The sequence below is a fragment of the Chiloscyllium plagiosum genome, unplaced genomic scaffold (assembly GCF_037043375.1).
Source record: "Chiloscyllium plagiosum isolate Xiang-an unplaced genomic scaffold, Cpla_swu_hap1 HiC_scaffold_21, whole genome shotgun sequence".
Taxonomy (NCBI): domain Eukaryota; kingdom Metazoa; phylum Chordata; class Chondrichthyes; order Orectolobiformes; family Hemiscylliidae; genus Chiloscyllium; species Chiloscyllium plagiosum.
In genome coordinates, this window is record NW_028270159.1 from 51,020,155 (window position 1) to 51,041,454 (window position 21,300).

The 21,300-nt window shown below is 45.0% G+C and overlaps 1 protein-coding gene and 1 long non-coding RNA gene across 2 annotated transcripts in view; one reads left to right on the forward strand and one right to left on the reverse strand.

The window, feature by feature from the left end:
• LOC122564642 (uncharacterized) overlaps positions 1–21,300 on the forward strand; it is a 609,322-nt gene that overhangs the window by 267,828 nt on the left and 320,194 nt on the right. The gene's annotated exons all lie outside the window — the stretch shown is intronic.
• On the reverse strand, positions 7,367–20,253 carry LOC148146147 (uncharacterized). Its single transcript, XR_015760744.1, has 4 exons — positions 20,177–20,253; positions 17,504–17,612; positions 9,482–9,558; positions 7,367–8,493 (listed from the first exon to the last, which is right to left on the reverse strand). It is a non-coding gene; the product is annotated as an uncharacterized LOC148146147 (long non-coding RNA).

The window sequence follows — 21,300 nt, forward strand, 5'->3', positions numbered from 1 at the left end:
TAAGGAATATCTCCCTTTCCAGCTTGATTTGTGACTGGGTGTTGGGCCATTGGAGGGAGTATAAGAAGCTAACATAGTCTGGGAACTAATGTTAAAGAAGCATTACACTTAAGTGACCCTTCATAATCACATGCTTCATTGAAATTCAGATTTAGAAGCTGTGCACTAGCCCTGCTTTCATTGTGATCTAGAAGCCAGCCAGAGTTTATTACCAAAGAGAAGATGCTGCAGTGACAATTTCCCCAACAGCTTTCAACTGATATTGTAAATGCCAATTAAAATTCTTGTGATAAGTTACAAAAATAAGATGTCTCTGCCTCTGATCTCTCACTCTCTAAATTTTCAGCCCGACTTTGTTTTGAGGCAGGGTTAATGCACATATGTGCATATCAGGATAGGGGGGGGTTACAGTCCTTTATTGTCTCCCATTCCTCTACCTCAGTCTCCCTCTTTCTCTTGGCCTCTTGCTCTTTCTCTTTGTACTCTCCCTACTCCCCTTCTCTCTACCTTTCCTTCTTCCTCTGTCCCTATATCACTCAATTTTCCCTGTCTCTTACTGTTTCTCCCTTTCCCCTTCTTTGTCTCTCTCTCTCTCTCTCTCTCTCATTGCCTCTCAGATCAATCAGGTGGCTGATCAGCAGCAGTTGGGTGTCAGTGTTGAATGAAGCTGTTGCTGAGTGAAACTGAAACTGGAACTCCAATGTAACCTCACTAAATAACTAAATAACACAAAAACCTAAGCACAAGTCAAATGTTAATGTTCTTGAAAAGAAAATAGTTACGAAAATTAATGGAAAAATATTTGACACATTGTAGTGGTAATTTGTGCCACTTATGCTGCGTGGTGTCGTTAGTGTCAGTTGCACTGTTTGGTTCAGTTTGTATTAGTGATACTGTGTCGTTTAGTTTGTGCCAGTCGGACTCTGTGGTGCAGTTCGTATCAGTCAGGCAGTGTGTGCTGTAGTTTGTGTCAGTCACACTGCATGGTGTAGTTTGTGTCAGTCATGCTGCGTGGTGTAGTTTGTGACAATCGGACTGTGTAGTGTAGTTTGTGTCAGTCAGACTGTGTGGTGTAATTTGTATCAGTCACACTGCATGGTGTAGTTTGTGTCAGTCATGCGTGGTGTAGTTTGTGTCAGTCGGACTGTGTGGTGTAGTTTATGTCAGTCACACTGCATGGTGTAGTTTGTATCAGTCATGCTGTGTGGTGTAGTTTGCGTCAGTCAGACTGTGGTGAAGTTTGTATCAGTCACACTGCATGGTGTAGTTTGTATCAGTCATGCGGTGTGGTGTAGTTTGTGTCAGTTGGATTGTATGGTGTAGTTTGTGTCAGTCATGCTGTGTGCTGTAGTTTGTGTCAGTCACACTGCATGGTGTAGTTTGTGTCAGTCATGCTGTGTGGTGTAGTTTGTGTCAGTCAGACTGTGTGGTGTAGTTTGTGTCAGTCATGCTGTGTGCTGTAGTTTGTGTCAGTCACACTACATGGTGTAGTTTGTGTCAGTCATGCTGCGTGGTGTAGTTTGTGTCAGTCAGACTGTGTGGTGTAGTTTGTATCAGTCACACTGCATGGTGTAGTTTGTATCAGTCATGCTGTGTGGTGCAGTTTGTGTCAGTCATGCTGTGTGGTGTAGTTTGTATCAGTCAGACTGTGTGGTGTAGTTTGTGTCAGTCATGCTGTGTGCTGTAGTTTGTGTCAGTCACACTACATGGTGTAGTTTGTGTCAGTCATGCTGCGTGGTGTAGTTTGTGTCAGTCAGACTGTGTGGTGTAGTTTGTATCAGTCACACTGCATGGTGTAGTTTGTATCAGTCATGCTGTGTGGTGTAGTTTGTGTCAGTCACACTGCATGGTGTAGTTTGTGTCAGTCAGACTGTGTGGTGTAGTTTGTGTCAGTCATGCTGTGTGCTGTAGTTTGTGTCAGTCACACTGCATGGTGTAGTTTGTGTCATTCATGCTGGATGGTGCAGTTTGTGTCAGTCGGACTGTGTGGTGTAGTTTGTGTCAGTCACACTGCATGGTGTAGTTTGTGTCAGTCATGCTGTGTGGTGTAGTTTGTGTCAGTCGGACTGTGTGGTGTAGCTTGTGTCAGTCACACTGCATGGTGTAGTTTGTGTCAGTCGGACTGTGTGGTGTAGTTTGTGTCAGTCACACTGCATGGTATAGTTTGTCTCAGTTACACTGTATGGTGTAGTTTGTATCAGTCACACTGCATGGTGTAGTTTGTATCAGTCATGCTGTGTGGTATAGTTTGTGTCAGTCAGGCTGTGTGGTGTAGTATGTGTCAGTCACACTGCATGGTGTAGTTTGTGTCAGTCACACTGCATGGTGTAGTTTGTATCAGTCACACTATATAGTGTAGTTTGTATCAGTCATGCAGTGTGGTGTAGTTTGTGTCAGTCAGACTGTGTGGTGTAGTTTGTGTCAGTCATGCTGTGTGCTGTAGTTTGTCTCAGTCACACTGCATGGTGTAGTTTGTGTCAGTCTGGCTGCGTGGTGTAGTTTGTGTCAGTCAGACTGTGTGGTGTAGTTTGTGTCAGTCATGCTGTGTGCTGTAGTTTGTGTCAGTCACACTACATGGTGTAGTTTGTGTCAGTCATGCTGCGTGGTGTAGTTTGTGTCAGTCAGACTGTGTGGTGTAGTTTGTATCAGTCACACTGCATGGTGTAGTTTGTATCAGTCATGCTGTGTGGTGCAGTTTGTGTCAGTCATGCTGTGTGGTGTAGTTTGTATCAGTCACACTGCATGGTGTAGTTTGTATCAATCATGCTGTGTGGTGTAGTTTGTGTCAGTCACACTGCATGGTGTAGTTTGTGTCAGTCATGCTGCATGGTGTAGTTTGTATCAGTCATGCTGTGTGCTGTAGTTTGTGTCAGTCACACTGCATGGTGTAGTTTGTGTCAGTCATGCTGTGTGGTGTAGTTTGTGTCAGTCGGACTGTGTGGTGTAGTTTGTGTCAGTCACACTGCATGGTGTAGTTTGTGTCAGTCATGCTGTGTGGTGTAGTTTGTGTCAGTCGGACAGTGTGGTGTAGCTTGTGTCAGCCACATTGCATGGTGTAGGTTCTGTCAGTCATGCTGCATGGTGTAGTTTGTGTCAGTCACACTGCATTGTATAGTTTGTCTCAGTTACACTGTATGGTGTAGTTTGTATCAGTCACACTGCATGGTGTAGTTTGTGTCAGTCATGCTGTGTGGTATAGTTTGTGTCAGTCGGACTGTGTGGTGTAGTTTGTGTCAGTCACACTGCATGGTGTAGTTTGTGTCAGTCATGCTGCATGGTATAGTTTGTCTCAGTTACACTGTATGGTGTAGTTTGTATCAGTCACACTGCATGGTGTAGTTTATGTCAGTCATGCTGTGTGGTGTAGTTTGTGTCAGTCGGACTGTGTGGTGTAGTTTGTGTCAGTCACACTGCATGGTGTAGTTTGTGTCAGTCGGACTGCATGGTGTAGTTTGTGTCAGTCATGCTGCATAGTGTAGTTTGTGTCAGTCAGACTGTGTGGTGTAGTTTGTGTCAGTCAGACTGTGTGGTGTAGTTTGTGTCAGTCACACTGCATGGTATAGTTTGTCTCAGTCACACTGTATGGTGTAGTTTGTGTCAGTCGGACTGTGTGGTGTAGTTTGTATCAGTCAGGCAGTGTGCGCTGTAGTTTGTATCAGTCAGGCAGTGTGCCCTGTAGTTTGTGTAAATCGGACTGGGTGTTGCAGTTTGTATCAGTCAGGCAGTGTGCGCTGTAGTTTGTGTCAGTCACACTGCATGGTGTAGTTTGTGTCAGTCGGACTGTATGGTGTAGTTTGTGTCAGTCAGACTGTGTGGTGTAGTTTGTGTCAGTCACACTGCATGGTAAAGTTTGTCTCAGTCACACTGTATGGTGTAGTTTGTGTCAGTCGGACGGTGTGGTGTAGTTTGTATCAGTCAGGCAGTGTGCGCTGTAGTTTGTATCAGTCAGGCAGTGTGCGCTGTAGTTTGTATCAGTCAGGCAGTGTGCTGTGTAGTTTGTGTAAATCGGACGGGGTGTTGCAGTTTGTATCAGTCAGGCAGTGTGCGCTGTAGTTTGTGTCAGTCATGCTGTGTGCTGTAGTTTGTGTCAGTCACACTGCATGGTGTAGTTTGTGTCAGTCGGACTGTATGGTGTAGTTTGTGTCAGTCACACTGCATGGTGTAGTTTGTGTCAATCATGCTGCGTGGTGTAGTTTGTGTCAGTCATGCTGTGTGGTGTAGTTTGTGTCAGTCATGCTGTGTGCTGTAGTTTGTCTCAGTCACACTGCATGGTGTAGTTTGTGTCAGTCTGGCTGCGTGGTGTAGTTTGTGTCAGTCAGACTGTGTGGTGTAGTTTGTGTCAGTCATGCTGTGTGCTGTAGTTTGTGTCAGTCACACTACATGGTGTAGTTTGTGTCAGTCATGCTGCGTGGTGTAGTTTGTGTCAGTCAGACTGTGTGGTGTAGTTTGTATCAGTCACACTGCATGGTGTAGTTTGTATCAGTCATGCTGTGTGGTGCAGTTTGTGTCAGTCATGCTGTGTGGTGTAGTTTGTATCAGTCACACTGCATGGTGTAGTTTGTATCAGTCATGCTGTGTGGTGTAGTTTGTGTCAGTCACACTGCATGGTGTAGTTTGTGTCAGTCATGCTGCATGGTGTAGTTTGTATCAGTCATGCTGTGTGCTGTAGTTTGTGTCAGTCACACTGCATGGTGTAGTTTGTGTCAGTCATGCTGGGTGGTGTAGTTTGTGTCAGTCGGACTGTGTGGTGTAGTTTGTGTCAGTCACACTGCATGGTGTAGTTTGTGTCAGTCATGCTGTGTGGTGTAGTTTGTGTCAGTCGGACTGTGTGGTGTAGCTTGTGTCAGTCACATTGCATGGTGTAGTTTCTGTCAGTCATGCTGCGTGGTGTAGTTTGTGTCAGTCACACTGCATCGTATAGTTTGTCTCAGTTACACTGTATGGTGTAGTTTGTATCAGTCACACTGCATGGTGTAGTTTGTGTCAGTCATGCTGTGTGGTATAGTTTGTGTCAGTCGGACTGTGTGGTGTAGTTTGTGTCAGTCACACTGCATGGTGTAGTTTGTGTCAGTCATGCTGCATGGTATAGTTTGTCTCAGTTACACTGTATGGTGTAGTTTGTATCAGTCACACTGCATGGTGTAGTTTATGTCAGTCATGCTGTGTGGTGTAGTTTGTGTCAGTCGGACTGTGTGGTGTAGTTTGTGTCAGTCACACTGCATGGTGTAGTTTGTGTCAGTCGGACTGCATGGTGTAGTTTGTGTCAGTCATGCTGCATAGTGTAGTTTGTGTCAGTCAGACTGTGTGGTGTAGTTTGTGTCAGTCAGACTGTGTGGTGTAGTTTGTGTCAGTCACACTGCATGGTATAGTTTGTCTCAGTCACACTGTATGGTGTAGTTTGTGTCAGTCGGACTGTGTGGTGTAGTTTGTATCAGTCAGGCAGTGTGCGCTGTAGTTTGTATCAGTCAGGCAGTGTGCCCTGTAGTTTGTGTAAATCGGACTGGGTGTTGCAGTTTGTATCAGTCAGGCAGTGTGCGCTGTAGTTTGTGTCAGTCACACTGCATGGTGTAGTTTGTGTCAGTCGGACTGTATGGTGTAGTTTGTGTCAGTCAGACTGTGTGGTGTAGTTTGTGTCAGTCACACTGCATGGTATAGTTTGTCTCAGTCACACTGTATGGTGTAGTTTGTGTCAGTCGGACGGTGTGGTGTAGTTTGTATCAGTCAGGCAGTGTGCGCTGTAGTTTGTATCAGTCAGGCAGTGTGCGCTGTAGTTTGTATCAGTCAGGCAGTGTACTGTGTAGTTTGTGTAAATCGGACTGGGTGTTGCAGTTTGTATCAGTCAGGCAGTGTGCGCTGTAGTTTGTGTCAGTCATGCTGTGTGCTGTAGTTTGTGTCAGTCACACTGCATGGTGTAGTTTGTGTCAGTCGGACTGTATGGTGTAGTTTGTGTCAGTCACACTATATAGTGTAGTTTGTATCAGTCATGCAGTGTGGTGTAGTTTGTGTCAGTCAGACTGTGTGGTGTAGTTTGTGTCAGTCATGCTGTGTGCTGTAGTTTGTGTCAGTCACACTGCATGGTGTAGTTTGTGTCAGTCGGACTGTATGGTGTAGTTTGTGTCAGTCAGACTGTGTGGTGTAGTTTGTGTCAGTCACACTGCATGGTATAGTTTGTCTCAGTCACACTGTATGGTGTAGTTTGTGTCAGTCGGACGGTGTGGTGTAGTTTGTATCAGTCAGGCAGTGTGCGCTGTAGTTTGTATCAGTCAGGCAGTGTGCGCTGTAGTTTGTATCAGTCAGGCAGTGTGCTGTGTAGTTTGTGTAAATCGGACTGGGTGTTGCAGTTTGTATCAGTCAGGCAGTGTGCGCTGTAGTTTGTGTCAGTCATGCTGTGTGCTGTAGTTTGTGTCAGTCACACTGCATGGTGTAGTTTGTGTCAGTCGGACTGTATGGTGTAGTTTGTGTCAGTCACACTGCATGGTGTAGTTTGTGTCAATCATGCTGCGTGGTGTAGTTTGTGTCAGTCAGACTGTGTGGTGTAGTTTGTATCAGTCAGGCAGTGTGCGCTGTAGTTTGTGTCAGTCTGACTGGGTGGTGTCATTTGTGTCAGTCATACCGTGTAGTATAGCCTGTGTCCATTAGATTGTTGAGCTTAGCTTGTATCGTGTAAGGACAGCCGTCAGCAGGCCTTTTAGCAGTTTGGAAGCCCAGCCATTGTTTGAGGTAGCTGGATTTCTTACAAGACTGTCAAATATGGCAAGTATTTTTCCACTCCATCTATTTCATCATCATCTCTCTCTGCTTCCTCCTTGAGCTTTATTTCATCACTCTTTGGTCCTCTGACTTCTGTATTTTTTCACCTTCAGGGACGAAGTATTTAACTGTCTTCACCTCATTATGTGAAACTCTCACCCAGGCCCTCAAATTCCCCTTTCCTACAATTTGTTTTAAATACCCTGTCATGAGATATGGTGTTTTTTGGTGTTTTATTGTCCTTCCTTAACTGTTGTAATGACCATTTTCACACCCATTCTTGAACCAAGCTTCTGCTCATTATGCACAGCGTCTCCCTTCATGTCTTAGCAACCAGGATTTTATTGTTTTCCATTTGTAAATTATATGTCTGTGGGTGAATACATGTAGCTGCGTGTGGCTGAGCGCAAGTACATTTATGTGAAAGTGATTGCAAGTAGATGTTCACGTACTAAGACTTCTTTCCTGTGCATGTACACGTGTGTGCATGCGTGCGTGTGTATTGGAGAGAGAAAGAACAGAAGTAAAATGGAAAGGTTTCACAGCTGTAGACCACTCTTTGTCACCACCAATTGTCCTGAAATAATTGCAATCAATGAAGTTTTTTTGAAATACGGAAACCAACCTACATTCAACAAACACCCACAAACAGCAATGTGATCAAGAGCAGATAATCTGTTTTAATTATGCTGATTGAAAGATGAATGTTGACCAGCACTTCAGGGAGAACACCGGTGAATGTCTTCAAAACAATGCCACAGGATCTTTTACACCCACCTGAGCTGACAGAGTTTAACTTCTCCTTCGAAAGATGCTGTTGCAGTTTGTGGAAATTTGTTCAGCTTGAATTGGCTTCTGTACTTCCTGCATTACACTTCAGAAGCACTTCGGGACATCTGGTGGCCAGGAAAGGTAGTAAACAAATGTTTACTACCTTTTATTTTCATTGCACACATCACATACACAGCCATGTTCACCTGTACTTGGATTTGACAGTGCAGGATTCCTTCCGTACTGCACTGAAGCGTCAGCTTTGATCTTTGTGCTCCAGCTGAGGTGTGGATCATGAACCCAGATTTTGTGACTCAGAGGTGACAGGGCTATCAATGCAGCCACAGCTGACAAGTGCGTATGTGAGTATTTTGTGCAGGTATAAGCGTAAGACATGAGCAAGCAGATGGACTCGAAGTTTTATTATTTCTCAGGGATATATTAAAGATTGGCTCTTATATCTGAGGGCTGGAAAACAGCATAAAAAATCAATCCAGCCTTTCGAACAAAGGGGCAGGATTGCTCCAATCTCTTGTGCTGCACATTATTTCCTTCACTATTGTTAAAAATCAAGCCTTCAGAAAATATTTAATGTTAAGCAAAATATATTCTTTTTTTTTTTAAAGAACTCACTAGGCACCAGATGTACAGGAGTGGTGGCATAGTGGCTGAGAATCCAGAGGACTGGACTTCGAGAGTTCAAATCTCACCAAGAGACGTGGAGAGTTTAAATTCAATTGATTAAGTAAAGCTGGAATGAAAAAGCTGGTATTGATAGTAATGACAGAAATCTACCGGATTGTCATAAAAATCTATCTGGATTACTGATGCCCTTTTGGAAAGGAAATCTCGATCTGATCTGGATCTGAATCCAGAGCCTCAGCGATATGGTGGGTGATTAACTCCACTCAGGGATGACCCAGGAAGCCACTCATTGTCCATTTCTCATTTTCTTGGGAAGTTCCTTGATCCCTGTGTGTAAAACAAAAACTGATTAGAAGATGGTGCTTTTTTTGACAGAAGGTTATGGAGAAACCACCAGACTTTTAAATAACTTCTGAAAATCAAACTAATGGCAAAAAGATCTTAGAAAATCTCTTGTTCAAGGAGATTGAATCACTGATGTTAGAATCATTGGGTTTCCGTAAATTGTATCATGAAGGTTGATATATGGAAGATTTAACATTACATAAAGAACATCTTATGACCTTGACCTCCAAAGTTGTTTTCAGAGAATCATCCCTGGTGTGGCAAGAACTACAGCACCTGGTGTACAGACAGTAAAATCCTCCATTCGGCAATGAGATACATTTTCATTAGATCTGTGGGGATCCTTTTGGGGATAGTCGGATAAATGTCAGCTTGGAGAGTTTCCAGATCCCATAGCATCTTTCATCCACCAATGACAGTTCAATCAGGTTGAATTTCCATTTGAAAGATGTCACCTTTGCTAATGTGAGACTCCTTCAGTACTGAGGCATCAGCCTGTGAACGTTCACACTTGGAGGCAAGTGTGTCCAAGTTCACACTGATTCTCATTCAGTTAAGTGAGTTTGTTATTTACTAATCTGTACATTCACTCAATGGGAAACAAAACAGATTACCGTATACTCACTCAGATTCCATCTTTGAAGAAACTAAGGAACGTTCAAAGAACTGGTTCAGGCCACAAGGATATTTTATTGTTATTTCCCAGGCTCCACTGCCATTCTGACATATATAAGAGCATTGGGAGTCTGCTCCCATTGAGGAACACAATGCTAGTGACAGGCAGGTACTGAATTTCAGAAGCACAGAATTGTTATAGTAGAAGGATGCCATTTACATGTCATTTCTGCACTGGCTTCTGAATAAGCAGTATGGCTTAGTGTGACTCTTCTGCCTTCTCCTCACAACTCTATATATTGCTCCTAGTCACATAATCATCTAAAGTCTTCTTGAATGTCTGAATTAAACTTACCTCCAACACACTTGCATGGTATGTATTCCAGATACAAATCAGAAATTGCTGGAAAAGCTCAGCAGGTCTGGCAGCATCTGTGGAGAGAAATCAGAGTTAACATTTCAGGTTGAGTGACTCTTCCTCAGAACAGACACTGTGCATTCCAGACAGTAACTACTCACTGTGTGAAAATGTTTTATCACACTCTGCATTGTCTTATTTTGCAAATGATTTTAAATTTGTACTTTCTTTTTTCTCAATCCTTTTATGAGCAGGAAGTTCCTCCCTATCTACTCTGTCCATATCCTTCATGTTTTCTAATATTACCATTAAATCACCTCTTAGCCTGCTCCTCTTTAAGGAAAACAGTCCCAACTTCTGCAGTCTATCTTTGTGACTGAGGTTTCTCATGCATGGAACTATATTCATAAACCTTTTCTGCATTCTCTCCAATGCATTCACATCCTTCATAAAGTGTGGTGTCCAGAACTGAGCACAATACTCCAGCGGAGGTCTAGCTACTATCTAATACAAGATCAGTATCACTTCCTTCCCCTTGTACTCTATGATCCTAATATAACAGTTGAAGACACTGTATTCTTTATTAACCGCTGTCTCCACCAGGCCTACCACCTTGACTAGCTTATGTACACATACAGGGAGACAGTGAGGACTGCAGATGCAGATTTCTCTCCACAGATGCTGCCAGACCTGCTGAGCTTTTCCAGCAATTTCTGATTTGTATCTGGAATACATACCATGCAAGTGTGTTGGAGGTAAGTTTAATTCAGACATTCAAGAGATCAGAGTTGAGAGTGTGTTGCTGGAAAAGCACAGCAGGTCAGGCAGCATCTGAGGAGCAGGAAAATTGACGTTTCGGGCTGGAGCCCTTCATCAGGTTTGTATACACACATACACCCAGGCCTCTCTACTCCTGCAAATGGTTTGGAATTGTTCCTTTTATTTTATACTGTCTCTCCATGTTCTTTCCACCAAATTATATCACCTCAAACTTCTCTACATTGAACCTCACCTGCCTACTCCATCAGCTAGTCAACGTTGGACTGCCCTCCTCAAAACCTAGAATGCTTGGATGTCTTGTATTGTCACCAAAAATTTGAAATTGTCTTCTGATTAGATCATGAATATATATCAGGAAAAGTGAGGGTTCCAAGACCAACTCCTGGAGAACTACACTCCACTTAACATAGAACATAGAACAGTACAGCACAGTATAGGCCTTTTATCCTACTCTAAGGTCAGACTAACCTACATACCTTTCTTTGTAATATCTTTCATGTACCTATCCAAGAGTCACTTAAATGTTCCTAATATATTTGACTCTACTATGACTGCCAGCAGTGCACACCCACCACTCTCTGTGTAATGAACTTACCTCTGACATCTCCCCTAAACCTTCCTCCAATCACCTTAAATTTACCCCCCCTCATGATATTTTCACCTTGGGGAAAAATCGCTGGCTATCCACTCTATCTATGCCTCTCAGCATCTTGTACACCTCTATCAGGTCACCTCTCATTCTTCTTCGCTCTAATGAGAAAAGTCCGAGCTCTCTGAACCTTTCTTCATACGACATGCCCTCCAGTCCAGGCAGCATCCTGGTAAATCTCCTCTGCACTCTCTCTAAAGCTTCCACATCTTTCCTATAATGATGTCACCAGAACTGAACACACTATTCCAAGTGTGATCTAACCAGGCCTCTATAGAGCTGCAGCATAACCTCAGCTGTTAAACTCAAACCCCCATTAATGAGACCCAACACACCATACGCCTTCTTAACAACCCTCTCAACTTGGGTGGCAGGTTTGAGGGATCTATGGACATGGATCCCAAGATCCCTCTGTTTCTACACACTGCCAAGAATCATGCCTTTAACCCTGTATCTTGCATTCAAATTCGACCTTGCACAGTGAATGACTTCACACTTTTCCAGGTTGAACTCCATCTGCTACTTGTCAGCCCAGTTCTGCATCCTGTAAATGTCCCGTTGCAACCTACAACAGCCCTCCACCCTCCAGCAACCTTCATGTCATTGACAAACTTACTAATCCACACTTACACTTCCTCATGCAAGTCATTTATAAAAATCACAAAGAGCAGAGGTCCCAGAACTGATCCCTGTGAAACACCACTGGTCAGGCTGAATTCTTTCCATTTACCACTACCCTATGTATTCTCTGGGAAAGTGAGGACTGCAGATGCTAGAGATCAGAGTCGAGAGTGTGGTGCTGGAAAAGCTCAACAGGTCAGGCAGCATCCGAGGAGCAGGAGAATCGAGCATAAGCCCTTCATCAGGAATGAGGCTTATGGGTTGGGGCTTAGAGATAAATAGGAGGGTGGTGGAGTAGGGGGGAGGTAGCTGGGAAAGTGATAGATGGATGAAAGTGAGGGAGAAGGTGATAGGTCAGAGGGGGCAGTGATGGACGGGTCTGGAGGGTGGTGCCAAGTTGGAGGCTTGGGACTGGAATAATGTGGGGGGAGGGGAAATGAGGAAGCTGTTGAAATTCACATTTATCCCGTGTGGTTGCAGGGTCCCAAGGTGGAATATGAGGCATTCCTCCTCCAGGCGTCGGGTGGTAACGGTTTGGTGGTGGAGGAGGCCCAGGACCTGGATGTCGGAGTGGGACATGGAGTTGAAGTGTTCATCCACGGGGCGGTGGGGTTGGTGGGTGCAGGTGTCCCAGAGATGTTCTCTGAAACAATCCGCAAGATTCTTAGATGGGCCAGCCAATTCTGTATCCAGACAGACAGGCTTCCCTGTATCTTATGCCTCCTTACTTTCTGAATGAGCCTACCATGGGGAACCTTATCAAATACCTTGCTAACGTCCATGTACCCTGCATCCACTGTCTCCCTGATGTAGAGGAGACCACACCGGTGCAATGGATGCAATAGATGACATTGGTAGAGATGCAGAATTTCTGACGGATGTTGAAGGACCCCTTGGGGCCTTGGACAGAGGTGAGGGGAGTGGTGTGAATGCAGGTTTTACACTTCCTGCAGTGTCAGAGGAAGGTGCCAGGAGTGGGGTGTGGGCTGGTGGGCGGTGTGGATCTGACAAGGGAGTCGTGGAGGGAATGGTCTTTTTGGAATGCTGACGGGGGAAGAAAATATATTTCTGATGGTGGGGTCTATTTGGAGGTGGTGGAAGTTCAAAGTCTGTGAGAAGATTTGTAGCTCGGGTGCTCGTTGTTGTGGTTCTGTTTGCCGAGCTGGGAATTTGTGTTGCAGACGTTTCGTCCCCTGTCTAGGTGACATCCTCAGTGCTTGGGAGCCTCCTGTGAAGCGCTTCTGTGAGCTTTCCTCCAGCATTTAGAGTGATTTGTATCTGCCGCTTCCAGTTGTCAGTTCCAGCTGTCCGCTGCAGTGGCCGGTATATTGGGTGCAGGTCGATGTGCTTATTGATTGAATGTGGTGGAAGTGGTGGAGGATGATGCGTTGTATGCGGAGGTTGGTGGGGTGGAGGTGAAGACCAGGGGGGTTCTGTCCTTGTTGCTTTGGGTGGGGTGGGGTTCAAGGGCGGGTGGGGTGGGGTTCAAGGGCGGTGGTGCGTGACGTGGAGGAGATCCCTTCACATGTGGTTGATGATGACCTCCAGCGCATTTCCTCCATCTCACGCACCACCGCCCTTGAACCCCCACCCCTCCCAACAGCACCGCGTCCACCACCTCATCTACTGTCCCCATTGGACCCAGTGTAGTCTCCTCTACATCGGGGAGACAGGACACCTTCTTGCAGATTGTTTCATAGAACATCTCTGGGACAATCGCCCCCACCAACCCCACCGCCCCGTGGCTGAACACTTCAACTCCACCACCACTCTGTCAAGGATATGCAGGTCCTGGGCCTCCTCCATCGCTAAACCGTTACCAACCTATGCCTTGTGGAGGAACGCCTCATATTCTGCCTTGTGACCCTGCATCCACACGGGATAAATGTGGATTTCAACAGCTTCCTCACTCCCCTCCCCTGACATTATTCCAGTCCCAAGCCTTCAACTTGGCACCGCCCTCCAGACCCGTCCATCACTGCCCCCTCTGACCTATCACCTTCTCCCTCACTTTCATCCACCTATCACTTTCCCAGCTACTTCCCCCCTACCCCACCACCCTCCCATTTATCTCTTAGCCCCAACCCACAAGCCTCATTCCTGATGAAGGGCTTATGCTCGAAACGTCGATTTTCCTGCTCCTCGGATGCTGCCTGACCTGTGGTGCTTTTCCAGCACCACACTCTCGACTCCTCAATGGGCCAGCCAGTTCTGTATCCAGACAGACAGGTTTCCCTGTATCCCATGCCTCCTTACTTTCTGAATGAGCCTACCATGGGGAACCTTATCAAACCTTACCTACTCTGCCTGCATCAATGTATTTTGTCACACCCTCAAATAATTCAATAAGGTTTGTGAGGCATGACCCCTCACAAAACCATGCTGACTATCTCTAATCCAAGTAATCATAAATCCTGTCTCTCAGAATCCTTTCCAATACTTTGTCCACCATTGACTTAAGATTGGCTGGTCTAATTCCTAGGATTGTCCCTTTTCCCTTTCTCGAACAAGGGAATAACATTTGCCACCCTCCAACCATCTGGTACTACTGCAGTGGACAATGAGGACACAAAGATCATCGCCAAAGGCTCAGCAATCTCTTCCCTCACTTCCTGTAGTAACCCAGGGTGTATCCTGTCCAGCCCAGGGGATTTATCTATCCTTATGTTTTCAAACTTTTCCGTACATTCTCCTTCCTAACGTCAACCTGTTCTAGCATATCATCCTGTTTCACGCTGTCCTCAGAAAGGTCAAGGTCCCTCTCACTAGTGAATACTGAAGTAAAGTATTCATTAAGCACCATCTCCCCTACCTCCTCCGATTCCAGGCACAAGTTCCCTCCATATCCCTGATCAGTCCTATCCTCACTCTGGCCATCCTCTTGTTCCTCACATTGGTGTAGAATGCCTTAGGGTTTTTCTTAATCCTAACCACTAAAGCTTTTTAATGCCCCCTTCCAGCTCTCCTAAGACCATTCCTAAGTTCCTTCCTGTCTACCTTGTAACCCTCTAGAGCCCTGTCTGATCCTTGCCTCCTCAACCTTAAGTAAGCTTCCTTCTTCCTCTTGACTGGATGTTCCACATCCCTTGTCACCCAAGGTTCCTTCACCCTACCATCCCTTCCCTGCCTCAGTGGGACAAACCTGTCCAGCCCTATCAGCAGGTGCTTCCAAAACAATCTCCACATTTCAGTCATGCATTTCCCTGAGAACATCTGTTCCCAATTTAGGCTCCCCAGCTCCTGCCTAATAGCACTGTAACCCCCCCTGCTCCAATTAGGTATTTTCCCACGCCTTCTGCTCCTGTCCCTCTCCATGACTATAGTAAAGATCAGGGAATCGTGATCACTGTCACCAAAATGCTCTCTCACCAATGGATCTGACGCTTGGCATGGTTCATTACCAAGCACCAAATCCAATATGGCCTCCCTCTAGTCAGCCTATCTATGTATTACGTCAGGAACTCTTCCTGGATACACCTGACAAAATCTTCTCCATCCAAACTATTTGTACGAAGGAGGTTCCAATCAATATTTGGGAAATTAAAGTCATCCATGGCAATAACCCTGTTACTTCTTCATCTTTCCAAAATCTGCCTCCCAATCTGCTCTTCCATGTCTCTGTTGTTATTGGGGGACCTGTAGAAAACTCCCTTTCCAGTTAGTGACTTCCATCCATACTGACTCTGTAGACAAACCCTCCTCAACAATCTCCCTTTCTGTAGCTGTGATACTATCCCTGATAAGCAATGCCGCTCCCACACCTCTTTTACCTCCCTCCCTATTCCTTTTGAAACACTTAAACCATGGAATATCCAACAACCATTCCTGACCCTGTAATATCCAAGTCTCTGTCATGGCCACAGCATGGATCAAGTACTGATCCATGCTCTGAGTTTGTCATTCTTATTCCTGATATTTCTTGCATTAAATCAGACACACTTCAACCCATCACACTGACTGCACCTTTGCCTTATCAAGTGCCTATCCCTTTTCACAGACTCTCTGCATGCTGTATCTGGTTGTGAACTACCTACACCATTATCTGATCCATAGCTCAGGCACTCCCCCACCCCCACTCGCTAATCTTGTTTAACCCTTCCCAAAGAGCTCTAGCAAACCGCCCGCTGAGGATATAGGTGCACCCCCAGTTCAGGTGCAACCTGTCCTTCTTGTACAGGTCCCACCTTCCCGAGAAGGTATCCCAATGATCCATGTATCTGAAGCCTCCCTTCTACAGCAGCCCTGCAGCCACATGTTCAGCTACACTCACTCTGTTCCTAGCCTCACTAGCACGTGGCACTGGTAGCAGTCCTGAGATTATTACTCTGCTTGTCCTGCCTTCTAGCTTCCAATCTAACTCCCTGTACAGAGGAACCTCGATTATCCGAACGAGAGGGGCGGGCACTATTGCGTTCGGATAATTGATTCAATGCCTTTCCACTGGGGCTCGGAGTTTTCTGTTAAGTCCACTCCCTGTTCAGGAGACTAGGCAGCAGCTCACCATGCGTGAGGCCCACCCCCAACCCTCCCAACCACATCCGACACCCCACCCAACCCCGTCCGACACCAGCCCCCAACCCCATCCGACACCAGCCCCCCCCAACCCCGTCCAACACCACATCCCCAAACCCCATCCGACACCCCACCAACCCCGTCCGACACCACCCTCCCCCGCTCCCAACCCCATCTGACACCATCCCCCCTGCCCCCAGTCCACCCTAAACCCTTATCTGACCCCCATCCCTGCCGACCCCCCGCCCCTCTGCGGGGCAGCCGGGCTAGACACCAACAACAAAGCTGCAGCTGCTGCTGGGGTGTGAGTCTCCAAATAGTGCACGCACAGACACACACACACAACTTTTTACTGCAACATTTTGACAAGTTCCACCTCTGCCCTGTACAGGACAATGTTGGAGAGATTATCTGGGGAAGAGGGGTTTTCGGGTACACCCCTGTGTAGAACTCCAGGGAAAGAGTGTGGGGAGAGAGAGGTGGCGGGAAGTCAGTCACTTGGAGACGGTGTCTGAGCTCCCATTGATGTCCAGGACTATTCCCGGCAACATTTCATTAAGCCAAGTTCACTTTTAATCACTGTAAACAAAAGACACGATTTGAGTTGGAAACACCTCTTTGATGTAATGTTTCTATGGGGACCTTGAGATCTCCTTCGGGTAATCCGATATTCAGATAATTGATATTCAGATAACTGAGGTTCCTCTGTATTCTCTTTTCAGGTCCTCCTCCCTTTTCCTGCCTGTGCCATTAGTGCTGATGTATACCATGACTTCTGGCTGCTCTCCCTCCCCCTTTCTGCCTTCAGTCCAAAAAGTATCTATTAACCAATACAGCCCATCCCTCAGTCAATCTTGTATCCATGTTTCTGCTCTTTTTATTGCATGAGCTCTAACTTTGCTCTCTAGTGTGTATTTAACACCTTTTGGAAAGCCATCAAAAGCATTATCTTCATCACTCTCTTTAAAAAATCCTCTAAGTCAGTTACACATGATTTTTCCTTTAAATCCATGTTGGCTCTTTCTAATTAAACCCAATTGTCTATATGACTACTAATTCTCTCTGGAATGAGTTTCCCCGCCACCAAAGTTAAATTGACTACTGGATTTATCCTCAGTCATGCCTCAGCCTCCAAGTGTCAGTCCCCTTTTTGGTCCCTAATCACCCTTACCCCTTTTACCACTCTTTTATTGTTTAAGTGCCTGTGGAAGATTTTTGGATTCCCTTTCATATTAATTGCCAATATCTTTTCATACTCCCTCTTGCTTCTCTTATTTACTTTTTCACCTCATTTCTGAACCTCCTCTATTCAGCCTAGTTTTCTACCTGACACCTGTCATAAGCAAACATTTTCTTCTTTATCTTAATTTCAATCTCCTTCTCCTATTTCCTGAATCTAAGAAGCTACTTGCAAAATACCCAAGCTCTTACAAACTCAACTCATACATAATACTTGCCTGAAATGTTGATTCTCCTGCTCCTCGAATGATGCCTGACCTGCTGTGCTTTTCCAGCACCACACTCTCGACTCTAATTTTCAGCATCTGCAGTCATACGTGAACCTTCCTATTGAGAGTCGGAGATCAAAGAATTCAGACTTAAGGTCATCTCAACGCACTTTACAACCAGTGAGTATTTCTGAAGTGTACGTACTGACGGATTGGGGAAATGCCAGCAGCTAATTTGCACAGCACAAATCCCACAGTCAGCAATGTGTTCATTTGTTTTAGTGATTATGATTAAAGAATAAATTTGACCAGGACACCAGGGAAAAATCTGCTGATTGGCTTCAAAGTAGCACCATGGAATCTTCTACATCGATCTGAAAGAGCTGCTGGAACAATGGTTTAAGCAGTCATCCAAAAGACAGTGCCTCTGACTTCCTAGATACTGAACTGGAATTTTAGCCTAGAAACGCTCAAGTCTCTAAGAGTACATCTTGAAACCATCACATTCTGACTCAGAGGTGAGAGATTCTCACCAATTGTGCCACAGCTGAGCTCTTCCTTCAATCCAATTGAGTTGGGCTTGATTTCAAATGCTAGAGCTGCCAGGACAGTGCGCTGTGTTTCCCAGTGCACCATACAACCCTTACTTATCAGTAATCACCCACTACTGTGCTCTGGTTCAGCCAGCATCACTTTTACACACCCTGTGGCTCTTTGGATTGTGGTAAATGTCACTCAGACAAGCACAGGGGTCTCACTAGAAAGGAATGATCAAATTGAGCCAACATATTTAGACCACACTCAAATGTAGTGTGAGAGATTGTTTTCCGTCCTTTAGCAGAACAGATTAATGTGGAGCCAGCTCTGTCACAAGTACCTTAAGCTTTGGAATTCTTCTCATTAGGAATGCTTTCATGTCTCACAGTTCTCTGAAAAGACCAAGTTGCTGACTGGGACCATTTGATCATACATTGCATGTCAAAAGCTCAATTCTTTATGAATAATATTTTGTTTATACATTTGTTTTGTTTATATGCTGCTGTGAGTATATCTTAAATGCATATCTGCACATGTCGGATTATTTATGTACATATATACAAAGTCAAAAAGTGTGGCGCTGGAAAAGCACAGCCAGTCGGACAGCATCTGAGGAGTAGGAGAGTCAACGTTTCGAGCCTAAGCTCTTCATCAGGAATACACAGTGTGTCATGTGTATATCTGTCAGTATTTTATCTATGTATGTGTGTCTGACAATATATGTACATGACAGTATATCTGTTTGTCAATAGACGTCACTGCATCACATATACGTACATATCTGTGTGTTTGCTTTTCTGTCAGAATGTCTTTCCATGCACTCATGTTTACCTATTGCCTGATTGGGTAGCTATGTGTGTGTATTTGTCTGTCTGCCTACCATAAGACATGTATTTAAGTGCATATTGTAAGCATCATTCTGCCTGGCTAATGTTCACACAGATTGCTCTATCATTTCAAACAAGATAAACCGCTGCTTCAGGAAATGCCTGCGTATTGCTCAAAGTAGATTTCTGATTGGTGCTGCTTCACCTGAGGTGCACCATCTGTTACACAGACTGTAACACAAACAAACAAGCACGCACATATTCACAGTCACAATTGTACATAGAAAGAGAGAGAAAAGAATCATAGCAGGAGTAGGCGATTAAGCTGTTTGAATCTGCTCCACCATTCAGTATGATCATGGCTGATCATCCAACTCAGTACCCTGATCCCAGTTTGTCCCCATTCCCTCAATCGCTTTAGCCATAAGAACTATATTTAACTCCTTCTTGCAATCATTCAATATTTTGGCCTCAACTGCTTTCTGTGACAATGAATTCCATGGGGTCACCACCTTCTGGGTGAAGAAATTTCTGCTCATCTCAGTTCTAAATGGCTTACTCCATCTTAAGCTGTGAACCTTAAATCTGACTGTGTAATCCTTCCACTGCTGAATAAACAGGAACATCACACAGTTCCACAGTGAGTAACATGTACCCTGTCGAATAAACAGGCACATCACACAGTTCCACAGTGAGTAACCTGTACCCTGTCGAATAAACAGGAACATCACACAGTTCCACAGTGAGTAACCTGTACCCTGTCGAATAAACAGGAACATCACACAGTTCCACAGTGAGTAACCTGTACCCTGTCGAATAAACAGGAACATCACACAGTTCCACAGTGAGTAACCTGTACCCTGTCGAATAAACAGGAACATCACACAGTTCCACAGTGAGTAACCTGTACCCTGTCGAATAAACAGGAACATCACACAGTTCCACAGTGAGTAACCTGTACCCTGTCGAATAAACAGGAACATCACACAGTTCCACAGTGAGTAACCTGTACCCTGTCGAATAAACAGGAACATCACACAGTTCCACAGTGAGTAACCTGTACTCTGTCGAATAAACAGGAACATCACACAGTTCCACAGTGAGTAACCTGTACCCTGTCGAATAAACAGGAACATCACACAGTTCCACAGTGAGTAACCTGTACCCTGTCGAATAAACAGGAACATCACACAGTTCCACAGTGAGTAACCTGTACCCTGTCGAATAAACAGGAACATCACACAGTTCCACAGTGAGTAACCTGTACCCTGTCGAATAAACAGGAACATCACACAGTTCCATAGTGAGTAATCCTTACCCTGCTGAGTAAACAGGAGAATCACACAGTTACATACTCCTTACCCTGCTGAAAAACTCAGTAATGTGTACTGGTGTACAATTTCCTGTTATTGGCACTGTGAACTGTGCCTAGCAAGGCAGTCTTACAGGTACTGCATGTTCTACACATCCCTTCCTGTGGAAACTCCCTTGCTAATTCTTGCTCATTAAAGGGTTTCAGCAACCAAAGACTTCTTTGATCAGCACAAAGTATTAGAAAACCTAAAAATTGTTTCTGGGCAGCACAAACACTAAAAAGGTCACATGTGGATAAGGAGCTGATGTGGTATGGAATTGCTGGCAAGGTTTCAAGGTATCATTCCTAGAGGATAGTGGCACAGAGTGCCTGTGCACAGATGGATCACCAATCACAACATGAAGAGGGGATACAAGCAGGTGAGGCAACAGTCAACCCCTCCCAGGGTAAAGCCTGATGAGGTGAGGACCGCCATGTGGATTATTTTCTATTCATTCACAGAATGTGGGTGTCACTGACAGGGCCAGCAGTTATTGCCCATCCCTGGTTGCCCTGGAGAAGGTGATGGAAAGCTGTCTTCCTGAGTTGCTGCATATCCATCTTTTACAAAGTACAGAAGCAGGGTACAAATACAGACCTTGTCTAGAACTCCAACAGAAAGTTTAAGTACAGATGGATGCAGTGGGTGCGGAACTGATGTTAGAGCATAGTAAGGAAAAGAAAAACAAATAAGAGTTATCAATGACATATAATGGCCCAACTAATCTTATAATCATAGAGTCATAGTCACAGAATCATACAGCGTGGAAGCAGCCCCTTTGGTCCATGCCAACCAGGTATCCTAAACTGAGCATTTGCCTGCATTTGGCCTGTATCCCTCTAAATCTTTCCTATTCATATCCCTGTCCACGCTTCGTTTAATGTTGTAATTGTACTCATCTTTACCACTTCCTATGGCAACTCATTCCAAATACGAACCACCCTGTGTGAAAATGTTGCGCCTCAGGTCCCTTTCAAATCTTACCCCTCTCACCTTACACCTACACCCTATAGTTGTGCACTTCTATACCCTGGAAAAAAAGGATCTTGGCTATTCACTTTATCTGTGCCTCTCATGATTTTATAAA